The sequence below is a fragment of the Panthera onca genome, chromosome B2 (genome assembly GCF_046562875.1).
Source record: "Panthera onca isolate mPanOnc1 chromosome B2, mPanOnc1 haplotype 2, whole genome shotgun sequence".
NCBI lineage: Eukaryota > Metazoa > Chordata > Mammalia > Carnivora > Felidae > Panthera > Panthera onca.
The window spans coordinates 29775115-29788186 of NC_138343.1; the positions used below are offsets into that span (position 1 = coordinate 29775115).

At 47.0% G+C, this 13072-nt stretch overlaps 2 protein-coding genes and 1 pseudogene across 7 annotated transcripts in view; all 3 read right to left on the bottom strand.

The window, feature by feature from the left end:
- LOC132666874 (class I histocompatibility antigen, Gogo-B*0101 alpha chain-like) overlaps window positions 1-13072 on the bottom strand; it is a 426482-nt gene that overhangs the window by 95441 nt on the left and 317969 nt on the right. The window lies entirely within an intron of this gene.
- The window catches only part of LOC132666876 (patr class I histocompatibility antigen, A-2 alpha chain-like), a 538163-nt gene that overhangs the window by 28138 nt on the left and 496953 nt on the right, over window positions 1-13072 (bottom strand). The gene's annotated exons all lie outside the window — the stretch shown is intronic.
- The window catches only part of LOC132677782 (class I histocompatibility antigen, Gogo-B*0103 alpha chain-like), a 253922-nt pseudogene that overhangs the window by 28138 nt on the left and 212712 nt on the right, over window positions 1-13072 (bottom strand). The window lies entirely within an intron of this gene.

Here is a 13072-nt window from a genome sequence, read left to right on the forward strand (position 1 = left end):
TAAACTCTACACCCAACATGGGGTTTGAACTCATGACCCTGAGATCAAGAGTCATGGGCTTTATGGACTGAGCCTCCCAGGAGTCCCAGAAGTCATTCATTTCTGTAGAAGCTTCACGGAGACAGAATTGGGCATCATAAGATATGTTTGTTTTTGTTTGCTTACAAATCAGACTTAACACAGGCATGCCCTTCCTTAGTAGGTTGTGATCCTTCATCACTGAAAGGGTTCCACTCTGTGGTATTGGCGTTGTATGTGGAACGATGACATCATGAGGGGACAAGTGGAGACCCTCTGAGCCCCTTCCTCACTGAAGTTGCCACAGGAGATGGAACCCTGGGGTGCATGTCACAGGCTTGGGCTCCACCAGCTCTGTCATCTGGCAATTCTGTCCACTGTTCTCACATTGGATAGTGACGCTGCGACAGTATTATCGCACTGACTTCACAGAGTTATAAATGGTTTAAACTCTGTAACACGTGTAAATTCCTGTTTGTTTCTTACTTTGTTTCATTTCTCTTTTCCTTCTGAGAACCCAAGTCAACTCTTTCCTTCTCCCATTTCCGTTTCTGATTGCACAACATCCTGCAGCAACAACAGGAAAGAATTTTTTAAATGAGAAAAAGCCCAGCCCCTCAGCTGCAATCCCTCTACCTTAAGGGACAGCAGCCCTGTGTCTGTTGCATTCCGTTGTGAGCCAGGATGGAAGGATGACTGTAGCTGTAACTGGGAACCACAGAGGGAACTGTGCAGGAAGGCCCACTGTCCCCTAACCCCCGCCCTGCCCCCAGCTCCCTGGGACAGAACATTAAAGGTGCTGCTGCTCTGGAGGGTTGGAGGGAAAATGGAAGAGGAGGTGTATGGGGGAGAAAGGCGACGAATGCACGTGATTTTCTCCTTTCTCAAGTGCACTGAGCTGTAACATGACCTGTTCCGTCCCCTCTGTGTTTCTCCTGTCTCCTCAGGGGCTGCGTGCAGATTTGTGGTCAAGTTCCAAGCCAGTGCCATCTGCACTTTCCCCTGCAAACATCATACCAGGGAATTCTCCTGAACACAGTACATGATGAGGGTGGGAGGGAGGAGGGTGCAGGAAAATCCTGGCATTTGTCTGGGATCCTCCACCTGCTGCCAGAGTGCTCAGCTCAGGAGAGATGGGGACCCGAAAGCACAAGCAAACAATCCTCTTCCAGCTCTGACTTTAAACTGTCCTCAGGGAACTGCAGCAGACATGCCCCACCCCCTCCCTCCCTAGAGGGTTAGAGGTTCAGGGAGTGATTGGTGTTGCCTGTGTGCATGCTGAGCCCTGGGGGCAGGTCAGCCAGGGCACCCTCTCCTCCTGTCCCCACCATCCTCCTCACCTCTTTCAAGCAGGGTGGGGCCAGCAGGGTGAGGAGCACATTCTGGGGACCAAGGAGCTCCTGCAAGGACTGCAGGCCGGCTGGGCTGTGGGAATGGGTGGCGCCCCTGTCTGCCCCTCTTTGGGGGAGTGCTCTGCCCTCACTCTCCCTTCCTATGTGGGAGTCCATCCAGACTATTCCACCTGAAGATGAAAATATCTTATTCCCCCCACAATCAGGAAGTGATTCCTTTCCTAACTGGTTCAGACCTGGTAACCCTGAGTCAGTCCTTGTTAGTCAGTTACTTGGGAATCCCCAGCCACCCTTCCCTCCATTGGGAGCTGTTGGGGGAACTTAGATTTTCATGAATCCTGCCCACATGTGTGCAGTCCTACAGCACAGCGAGTGGGGGCCACAAAAGCAAACCAACAAGGACCTGGCTTCGTGAATTCAGAGAGAAGTACCATTGTGCTGTGTTCCAAGTCTTGTGATCACATGGAGATGCCCATGTGGATGGGTCAGCAGGGTTCAAACACAGGGAAGGTGAGCCTGAAAGTCAGGGGACTGCTGCTATTATGTTCCTGCGTGTGTGTATTCTTTCTGGTTCTAAACATCCCCACTAACAGTCCGGATTACAACCTCTGAATTCCCTGATCTCTTCACTTTGAGTTGTCCCACGTGTCCACCTTGTCTCCATTTATTTCTTATGTCAGATATTCAGTCAGTCAGTCTACAATACTGCAAGGAAACTATATGTGAGACAAGGATAGTATGAAAAAATTTTGACAATCAGAACAATAATGTAATGTATAAAAAAGCTGAAGTTATAGCCTTTCTATTTTCTAAATAAGTTATGTATTAGAAAACTCTTTACAAATGATATAAGGGGTAGTATATTTTATTTCTAAAACCATTATAAAAAGGATTACATATATGTTGAGATTTAAAAACATTTCGGAGGGGGTGCCTTGGTAGTTCAGTCACTTTTTGTGGGTTCAAGCACTGCTGAAAGAGGGGAGCCTGCTTGGGTTTCTGTCTCTCCCTCTGTCTTTGCCCCTCCCTGCTCTCTCTGTCTGTCTCTCTCTCTCAAAATAAATAAAGAAACTTTTTTAAAAGTTAAAAATGTATTTTGGAGTGATTTTTGAATACAGATGTCATTAGCGAAGTGATATGCCAATGTGAGCCCTGGTTTGACATGGGAGCCCCATAAACAATTTTCAATGTGTTGCCCATTCATTTGCCTTTTATGTAACAACACATAAAATGTCAATTATATTGATCATCCTCTCTCACTCTAACTATTACATTAAAGATTCTTTTCCATTGTAATACTGTCTGAAATCATTAGACCATAAAATCTTGGTTTGTGAACATAATTCCGTCAGGAAACATGCTTGTAATTCAAAGCACTGGTATAGCAAAGAGAATTTCAAGAACCATTGGCTCAGTTGTGATCATGTGACATTCGGCATCACGTACTATTAGAATTGCAACACATGACTCCTTTATCAAATTAAAATTTATTAGAAATGTTCGCTAATGGGCGCCTGGGTGGCGCAGTCGGTTAAGCGTCCGACTTCGGCCAGGTCACGATCTCGCGGTCCGTGAGTTCGAGCCCCGCGTCAGGCTCTGGGCTGATGGCTCGGAGCCTGGAGCCTGTTTCCGATTCTGTGTCTCCCTCTCTCTCTGCCCCTCCCCCGTTCATGCTCTGTGTCTCTCTGTCCCCCCCAAAAAAAATAAATAAAAAAACGTTGAAAAAAAAGAAATGTTCGCTCATTTTGCAGAACACTCACAGAACAAGTTACTCACCATCCAAGTTTTACTGTATATTTAATATTTCTGTAGTTAACTCAGGCACAGAAATCATTTGTTGTAATGACATACTTGATCAGTGAGATTAGTTTTATTGCTTTAATTAATAAAATATATATTGTCTGGTAAACAATCAGGGTTAACTAAATTAAAAGTTAAAGTTTCTTTATGTGTTTATTTCTTTCAAATTTCAAGTGCAATCACATAAATTATTAAATAATATAATTGTTTTTTGTCTTGATATGGGATTTTTCCTTAAAATGGTATGTCCTATTAGTTTTTGAAAAATAATATTGCCTACTTTACCCCCTTTGATTTATTACTTTTATAAGTTAATTACTTCTTCTTTTCTCAAATTAATCCAGCTGTAATAAGTAACATATTTCTCTGGTAAGGCTAAAGACAGTAGTGACCTCACTGTTCACGGACAATTTATTAACATCAACTCTCTGAAAAAGAGTTTTATTTTCCAAACATGTACATCCTCCAATTGCACAAATTCTTATAAAGTGACTCTAGCAGGTTTCATTATCATTTCCAGCTGCTATTGACATATTAGCACTGCAAGAGCCCAGATCTTCCCAGTGTCATGGTTTCCACCCAAATATTCAGATATTATTTAATCTTCTTAGATGTTTATTTATTTAATTTTTTATCTATTTTTAAATTTTTTTTACAGCCGACTTTGTGGAAGATAAATGCCATCATTATACATTTTATTTATCAATTCCCATACCCAAGATTAGAATTTGCTATGTACATTCACTTAATTTACAATGTCAAAAAATGGGCGCCTGAGTGGCTCAGTCAGTTAAGCATCAGGCTTGATTTTGGCTCATGATCTCAGGGTTGTGGGATCGAGCCCGGAGTATGGCTCTGTGCCAAGCATGGACCTGCTTAAAGATTCTCTCTCCCTCCCTCTGGCCCGCTCCCCTGCTCTCTGTCTCAAAATAAATAAACATTGAAAAACTGAAATGTCAAAGAAGCTACCACAATTGTAATAGAGTAATTAAAAATAGTTTTTTTTCAATTTGAGTAGAGTTGACACATAATGTTACATTGGTTCCAGGCGTACAAGGTAACGTACGACAAGTTCACACATTGTGCTCTATCCACCACAGGTGTAGCTGCCCCAACACATCCTGTTACAGTATCAGTGACTGTTCCTCATGCTGTGCCTTCTATTCCCGTCACTTCTTCATTCCCTAACTGGAGCCTGTGTTCCCGCCCCCCCCTCCCCCGCTGTCCCAACCCCCACACCCTCCCCTCTGGCAACCAACTCAGATGTTCATTTACTGTATGATAATACGTGTGAATACAAAGTGTCCTGAAGTAAATATTTAAAGTGATTTATTTGAATTCACATTTCACTGTATCATCCTGAAATCACTGAATACATGACTTATGCAGTACCAAGTTAGAATATCCAGAAATTTCTCTAAAACTTTGTGTGAGACCCTGAACTTTGTGGCCACACTGGCACCATGGGTACACATGTAACTGTGTCACATCTTGTTTGAGCACTGATGACTACCTTTGATGCACTGGATTCTCAGATCAACAAAACCCTCCTTCTTACAAGTCTTCAATTTAGTATTGAAGTGATTAAAACACATTCAGGTGACATAGTTGAAACAACACTGATAATGATTTTTTGCTTGATTTATAAATTGTCCAAATACTTGTCTTATTCTGGCTGACACACAGTTTGCAGCCAGCAGCACAGTGACAGGGACCGCAGTCACATGTCTGCTCACAATCTGGTCACAGCCTTCGTTCACCATGTAAAATGCTCTGCTTCACTGCACAGTAGATAGTGTGACTTCTGATGGCAGTTTTTCCATGTTGGTTGCTCATATCAACCTGTAAAGACTATTATGCAAAGTTTTTCTATTTCAAAGACTTTACTGTGTGAAGTTCATCTATAATGTTCTTCACACTTTTCTTCCTGATTATTGCTAATTGTTCATTGCATTCTGAGCACTGGCAGCAAGCACTTAGCACGTTCACAATCACACAGCTTTGGAGCATTATTTGCATGTAATATTTACATGGTTAGCAAGAGTAAGACACCAGTGAGTTTTGAAAAAAAAAAGCAGGGATTTTTTTAAAGTTTTTGTTATGCAATATAGTGTTTCCTTTGAACTAGATCTTACACAATATGGAAGCCATTCCCACTCATTATAAGGTTTGTACAGTATTAGATGCTCTGTGACAGGGCAGGTTGTGATTCATTGCTAGTGTTATGGCTCCCTGTTCCCTCTCAGACCCGGAAGATTCGTGACTAGTATATTTCAAAGCAAAGTTAAAAGGTGTTGAAACTTTGTCACTTCATTCTTACTGTTTACTCTTAGTATTTTTTTTTTTACGTTCTTGAATCTGTATCTATTATTTCCACAACAATTGTGGCAGACTGACACTGAAAACAAAGGAAAAGTTGTGCAACATGAGGGTAATGATAAATTGAAGACTCTTCTAATCTCAGAGGGAAGAAATACAACCCAGGTCCTTGTCCAAGGACCTCGGATCATGTCTGCTGTGTCAGCTGTGCTCGCACACCCAGCTGGCCCACCTGCCCTGCATATTTTGGACCTCCAGCCCCACCCCAGTCCCATGATCTCGTTCCTTAAAATACACCCACCTCTCTCTTGATGCACATATCTTATTGTGTCTGTTTCTCTGAGCACCCTGACTAACACAGTACTGTTAGGGGCACGAAGGATAGGGACCTACAAAAAAGAAAACTCACCATTGTCATGGAAAGTACAGTGGCAGGTGGTAAACATGCAATCATGTGATGCTCACTGGCCACGACTGCACTTGAGCAGGAGCTACTCACCTTCCCTGGGGTGCAACGGGGGTAGGGGGGTAAACTGTCCCTGAGGAAGTAACATGTCAGCAGAGACCAGAGGGAGGCCAGACCAAAGGTTGTGGCAGGGAGGTGGGGAGAGTGTGCCACATGAAGGAAGGAGGAATCAAAGTTTCTGGGGTGGGATGGATGAGCTTGAGGACAGAACAGGAGCAGGGACTCTGGGGCAAGAAGAGCTGAAGGCTGTGCCTTCTCTCGGGGCGTCCCTCCTCCACCTGCACCTCCTCCTACACACTCATCACCTGGATCCTGGGTGACTTCCAGGGCCTTACAACTGTCACATAGCAGAGCTGGGAGGCCCCAGGCCTTGTAGCCTCATGGCTTTGTTCTAGAGATAAAGAAGCTGAGGCCACAGAGGGGAGTGGCTTCCCCAGGAAACAGAGGGTGTGGTGGGGCCGGAAGCCCCTGACTCTGGGGCCAGTGCCTTTTCCACAGTGACAGGGAGGGTGATGTGAAGGAAGCAGACCTTGGTCAGGAGAGCGGTGGGACCAGCAGGGGTTGAGATGCTACAAGATCACACAGGGGACCTGGCAAGGGTCCCATTCCAGGCTCCTCACACTCACTCTGAGCCATAAGAACATTTCTAAATGTCCCCCACTCCTCCTGATGCCTCCAGTTCTTCAAGCCCTGCTCAAGATCAGCTTCTTCTTGGCACTTTTCAGATATGGAGGAAGGTTTCTTTTTAGTTCTCTAAATTATACCAGTGCACGATGGGTGTGGGATTTGAATATCACAATCACTTGTGTGAGGAGAGGGGGTCTGGAAGAGTGTTGTGTAATTGTCTTCCTATTCTTTTATGTTGTGTGCCCTACTCTCCTATTACACAACACACACGCACACACGCTCACAGTCCTGTTCACGCTGGCTCCTCACAGCCTCTCCTGTTCCCATCCCCAGAGAAAGCACAGCAAACATGCAGACCCTGGAAGTTCTCGATGCTTTAACTGATTTCCTCTCAAACTTTAGGAATCTTGTTTAATTAACCCACCAACCCCACAAGGTAAGAAGGGAAGGAAACAAACGGGTATCAGAATTTTACATTCAAGGAGGGAGTAAGAGCTGCAGTGCCTTGGGATAAGAGGCACCAACAGGGATGAGATACAGACAAGAAAGGAGAGGGCTGGGTCCCCTGAGGGAACAGAGGAGCAGATGATGGAGGAGAAGGCAGGGCACATGGGGCAAGTGCACGGTTTGTGTGAGGGGTGATGGAGCAGGGCTCCCAGCTGCCTGGCCAGGACACAGTGGGGCAGAAATACCTCAGGGAGTGGGAGCCTGAGGCCAAGGAGTGGCTGAGACCCCACCTGAATCTCCTCCAGGCGCAGGGACCTGGGCAGCAGAGAGGTGCCTTCACTGGGGGTCCCGCTGGGTGGTCCCCTCACTCCTGCCCCTCAGAGTCCCTTTCCTCTGGACCCAGCACTCACCCGCCCAAGTCTCGGTCACCACGATGGCCTACACCATCAGCGGCAACAGCAGCAGGAGGTTTGGGAGCCCCAAAGGCAGACCCATGGGTCTGAGGAGTAGCTGAGTCCCCAAGGGTTTGGTAAGGACTTTGTAACCCATAACTGTGGTGCTGACAATTGACTTCTCTGGAAGCCCAATACCCAAGGGGAGTGAGAACTGGGACTGAGTCATGAGTATCCAGGCAGGAGGACCTGACACAGACCATGAGAGGGAGAAGTGAAAACACTGGGCTATGGGAAGTCCCCTACACTAGGCTTCCCCACCCCAGACACCACCCTTGCAAGGGGACTCTGACAGCCAGTCTCTCAGTGACCTGAGACTTTGTCCTGACCCCTCTCCTCTTGCACGGTGGTCAGGTGACTGTCATTCCGTCTTCCTGAGTCCTGACCCAGGGTCTGTCTGAGAAAACCAGGGAGAGAACTAAATTTCCTTCTAACATGGAGCCCATTGACAAATACTTGAGGCTGGCAGAGTAAAACCTTTCTCCTGGAACTCCTTACTGTCTTAATGCTAATGCTTTGCTGGAGGGAGAACAACCTTCCCTTGACAACAACTAAGCCTCCCTCCACTATCCTGTGAGTCTTCTTTAGCATATGAAAATCTCACTGGAAACTTCCCCTAGACTTTACCTCCCCCCAGTTCCATAGAATAAAACCAGTCTCTCCTCATCGTCCTGGGGCAGCTCTTTCTGCCCACTGGTCCTGTCCCCATGCTTTAATAAAATCATCTTTTTGTACCAAAGACGTCTTCAAGAATTCTTTGTTGGCCGTCAGCTCCGGACCCCACAAACCCCACTGTCACCCCAAAAACCTCATCAAGAAGGTCTGGTACTTTCTGCTCTGTTGTTAACAAGGGGCTGCTTCTCTCTATCTGCCCAAGGTCAGTCTATCTCCTGTCTCAATGTCTACCTTGTTGAGGTTGTATATCACTTTTTCCAGTCTACATAGAGCTACCTCAATACTGAGATTGTCCATGACCTGGGGTCCTGACAAACCCATGTCCTAAGAAAGTGCCTCCACTCAATGCATTTTTCCTTACTCGGCCTGACATTCTGGCCCCTTGATGAAGCACCTTCAAAATCCAATCCCAGGATGTTTCTCCTGCTGCTACACACACAAGCTGGTTAGTTCTTGCAAAGTTCCTGAGTAGATACCACTTGCATCCTAGAAGTGAGACTTCTGTGTCATCTTCAAGTACAGGAAGTGTTAACCATTACTAGATAAGGGTGAGCCTCCTCTGCTTCTCCAGAGGGTCATGAAGGGCATCCACTGGGATAGCCTAGATCTGGTTTGCAGGATCTTAGGATTCCCCCACCAGTGCCAGGACTTTCATATCACAGGTCTGCCATGGCTGAGTCCACACCTCTCTGTACTTTTGTGACTCTCACAATTATGTCTTCAGCTGCCATTCAACTCTGCCCTTCCTCTACAGGACATGAATGCCTCCAAAAAATACTGTAGAGGCTCTCACGCTTAGCCATGAACTGCTTGATAACCATCCTTAGATTCTTTCAAAGGTTCTATCATAACACTTGCCATAGCTTTCCCCCAACTGTAATGCCTGAAGTTCCAAAACTTCCCACAAAAGACCACTAGAGTCGTAAGTCAAAGCCAAGCGGCAAGGGTCGTTTATTGTAGGTTTGAACCTGGTCCTCTGCGCACTCGTCGCTGGTGACGCAAGAGGCCACGATCAGGGTTGGTATAGCGTTTTTATAGGCAGAGACAAATAGCACAGGGGAGGTTTCAAATTATGAGGGGCCTGATTAGTTGATTTTAAAGTAAGGACATTTGTTGTTCTCTGATTGGGCGTCCTTTGTCTGTCCTTTGGCGGGAAGGCTTTGTCCGTTACTTGTGGCGGGAGGAAGAAAGGGGGAAGGGGGTAGGTGAGGAATGTGCTAAGCAAGCAGGTTTACAGAAGCGAGAAATGCCGGTTAGTTTATGTACAATCACTCATTCCATTACATATCAGACTACATTTAGGAAGTTTTACAGCCCATTCTACTACAGCGGGTTACAATCAGGAAAGGTCTCACAATGCTCATAGCAAACAGCAAGCAAAACAGACTTCTCAGCAATTGTACTTCTTATCAAAGATCCATAATAAGCAGAAAAGAGAACATAGCTTTAAACTAAGGCAGGGCTGTCATTTGGATTCAAAGCTGTTCCTTTCACCAACTAGGACATTTTCTCAGGTCACTGCCAGTAAAATCTGTAGTGAGGGGCGCCTGGGTGGCGCAGTCGGTTAAGCCTCCGACTTCAGCCAGGTCACGATCTCGCGGTCCGTGAGTTCGAGCCCCGCGTCGGGCTCTGGGCCGATGGCTCGGAGCCTGGAGCCTGTTTCCGATTCTGTGTCTCCCTCTCTGTCTGCCCCTCCCCCGTTCATGCTCTGTCTCTCTCTGTCCCAAAAATAAATAAATAAAAAAAAAATAAATAAAAAAAATAAAATCTGTAGTGAAAGGGAGGGCCTACGCCGGCCGACTCCATCTTGTTCTGTGTCCTTCACCTTGACCACACCTCCTCCCCTTGAGTAACCACCCCCTCACCTGCCTAACAGGACTCGGACCCTTCCCCAGCCAATCTGCTGAGGCCATAGCCATTACTTCACCAACTGCCCCTAGGCCCCAATAAAACCTTTGTCCTTTTGAAACTCGCTCCCCCCCCCCCCCCCCATCTCACCGCTGCGTCAGTGCAGGTAGGGGATTGAGCTCGAGCTAGCTCGAATAAAGGCTCTTTTGCTTTTACATCGGACTTGGCTCCCTGGTGGTATTTGGGGATCACGAATTCTGGGCATAACAGTAGTAGTTCAGCTGCCATTTGTATCCCACCTACCAGCCTGGATGGTGTCCTCTTGGTCTGTGAGGCCAAGTGGATGAGCTAGTCCCAAACCCCCATCATTTTGCCTGCATCTCAGTCCATTCCTGACACCACCTGTGTTTAGGGTTCTGCAAGGAACAGACAACCATACAGCATTATGTTGTGAGTAATTTGTTAGGAGAAACCTTTGTGAGGAAAAATAGGGAAGGAGCCAAAAAGGCTGGGAAAACACCAAATCCTGATGCAAGTGTGATTCGAGGGAAGGAGAGAGAGAAGGAAGGTTGGATGAAAGTGTCCTAGACCCAGTGCAGAGTAAGGCAAGTTCATCAGGGTGTCAGGGGGCCCTGGAGCCTAGGTCAGCTTCCAGAAAGGAAGAGTCCTGCCTTCATTTCCTTGCTGTTCACAAGCCTTGGCTGGGGGAATTCCGCAGGAAGTGTCATCTCAGAGCAAACATGGCATCAGATCCGAGCGCACAGAGTCGGGGCCCTGGATCAGTTACTGCCCCTCAAGCTGAGGGTCAGGGATGTATGTTCTCACAGCCACCACAGTAGTCTGGATGAGAACAAAGATTGATGATAAAAACGATAAAAGGAGAAGAACACTGGAGCAATACCTGTAAGTAGACAAAAAGGGGAGAGGTGGAGGGCTCCAGCAGGGGACTAGCTCTGACTGGCACAACCATGGGTGGGCAACCTGTGCTACAGAACTGGACTGTCCGTCATGTGGGTGCAGATGCTGGCATGAGTAGGTGGTGTGTGATGAGATTTTTTTGGGTGACAGTGGGGTTCCTGGGTTCCAGAGCCAACAGCCAAGAAAGAATTCTTGAAGATGTCTTTGGTGGAAAAAGGTGATTTTGTTAAAGCACAGGGACAGGACCCATGGGCAGAAAGAGCTGCCCCAGGACGATGAGGAAACATTGGTTTTATACTATGGAACTGGGGGGAAGTAAAGCCTAGGGGAAGTTTCCAGTGAGATTTTCATATGCTAAAGAAGACTCACAGGATAGTGGAGGGAGGCCTAGCTGTTTTCAAGGGAAGATTGTTCTCCCTCTAGCAAAGCATTAGCATTAAGACAGTAGGGAATTCCAGGAGAAAGGTTTTACTCTGCCAGCCTCAAGTATTTGTCAATGGGCTCCATGTTAGAAGGAAATTTAGTTCTATCTGCCATTTCCTTCTGCCTTTGTTTCTCACATCACTATGGAGGGGTGAGGGAAACTTAGGTCCTACAGGACTATGATCTCTATCAGTTAACCATTTATTTTTTCCCCTTTTCTTTGTTCTTGGGCAGTCAGGAGTGCCCAAGGAATATCACACATATCCCATCTAGGAGTGGGGGGGGGGGGGTTGTTTGTGGCCTGTCAACCTGCTTTATGCTCCCTCCTCAGTGTATAAATCTGTAAATACTCACCTCTAATATACTCAGTTTGCTTAGGGAAGTAGGAAACAAGGTCATTAGCAGAAATAAGAATGGGGAAGAAGGGTTGAGTGTAATGAGATCCCACCCATCTTTTGGTCCAGAGGCACAAGGTCTATGTGAGAATAATCACCCCTTGGAAGAGGACTGCATGGGCAGCTGTGTCCTCAGGGAGACCTGGTTTCTGTCAGAGCTACGAAGTGAGGGAATGTCCTGAGAGGACTCTGGACACTTGCTAATCATGGGCTGAGCACTCCATGGGGTGAAGTGGAAGGTTCAGCAGCTAGGAAGTGGGCGTGAGAGCAGGCACAATAGGGGTGTGCAGAGCCTTGTAGAACAAGAGTGTAGAATGTCTGGGGAGCAGGGGTGACTGACACAAGTGAGGAAAAGAATGTAATTGAAAGGGCGGGCCTACACCGGCCGACTCCATCTTGTTCTGTGTCCTTCACCTTGACCACACCTCCTCCCCTTGAGTAACCCCCCCCCCCCACCTGCCTAACAGGACTCCGACCCTTCCCCAGGACCCTTCCCCAGCCAATCTGCTGAGGCCATAGCCATTACCTCACCAACTGCCCCTAGGCCCCAATAAAACCTTTGTCCTTTTGAAACTCCTCTGTCTCCGGTATCTCACCGCTGCGTCAGTGCAGGTAGGGGATTGAGCTCGAGCTAGCTCGAATAAAGGCTCTTGCTTTTGCATCGGACTCGGCTCCCTGGTGGTCTTTGGGGATCATGAATTCTGGGCATAACGTAATGACATTAGTCCTGGTAGACTTGAAGCAGATGGTGGTGGGGAGTGTGTGAAAGATGACTGGGGGTAAGCATAGGGGTTTGTGGCTCTCACTTGGGCTCTGACAATGGGACAAGGAGGTTTAGGGGGGGCTGGACCTTAATTCTACTGTGTGGACATTTTCTCAACCCCTGGATTATGGGGGTGCAGTCCCTGGGGTAGGCTGGGTGTTAAGTGAAGTCTGCGGGTTCACTCTTGACTCTTGTGGGGCAGGATGCACTCACACCAAATGACAGGTCTGCCTGACACCTGCATTGGGAGAGACTCCTGGGATATCAGGTGTGACCCCAGCAGAGGGGACAGGAGGGGGACCTGTCCTGTCCTGGAGGAGGGGACCACCACCAGGGGACAGGAGGCCTAGGGGGCTGTGATTTTAATCCCAAAATCCCCAAAGTGCAGTCTACGCCATAGAGTAATACGTAGATAATGAGATGCTGTTTCCAAACGAGAGATGATTTTTGTTTAACTGAGTTATGAATTTTAGAAATAAGGAGTCAAAAAGTGTTTCTATTTGTGGTTTTCCCTGTGTTACCATCAAGGGGCTGGGGAATGAGGTGCACAGGGATACAGTATGAGAGAC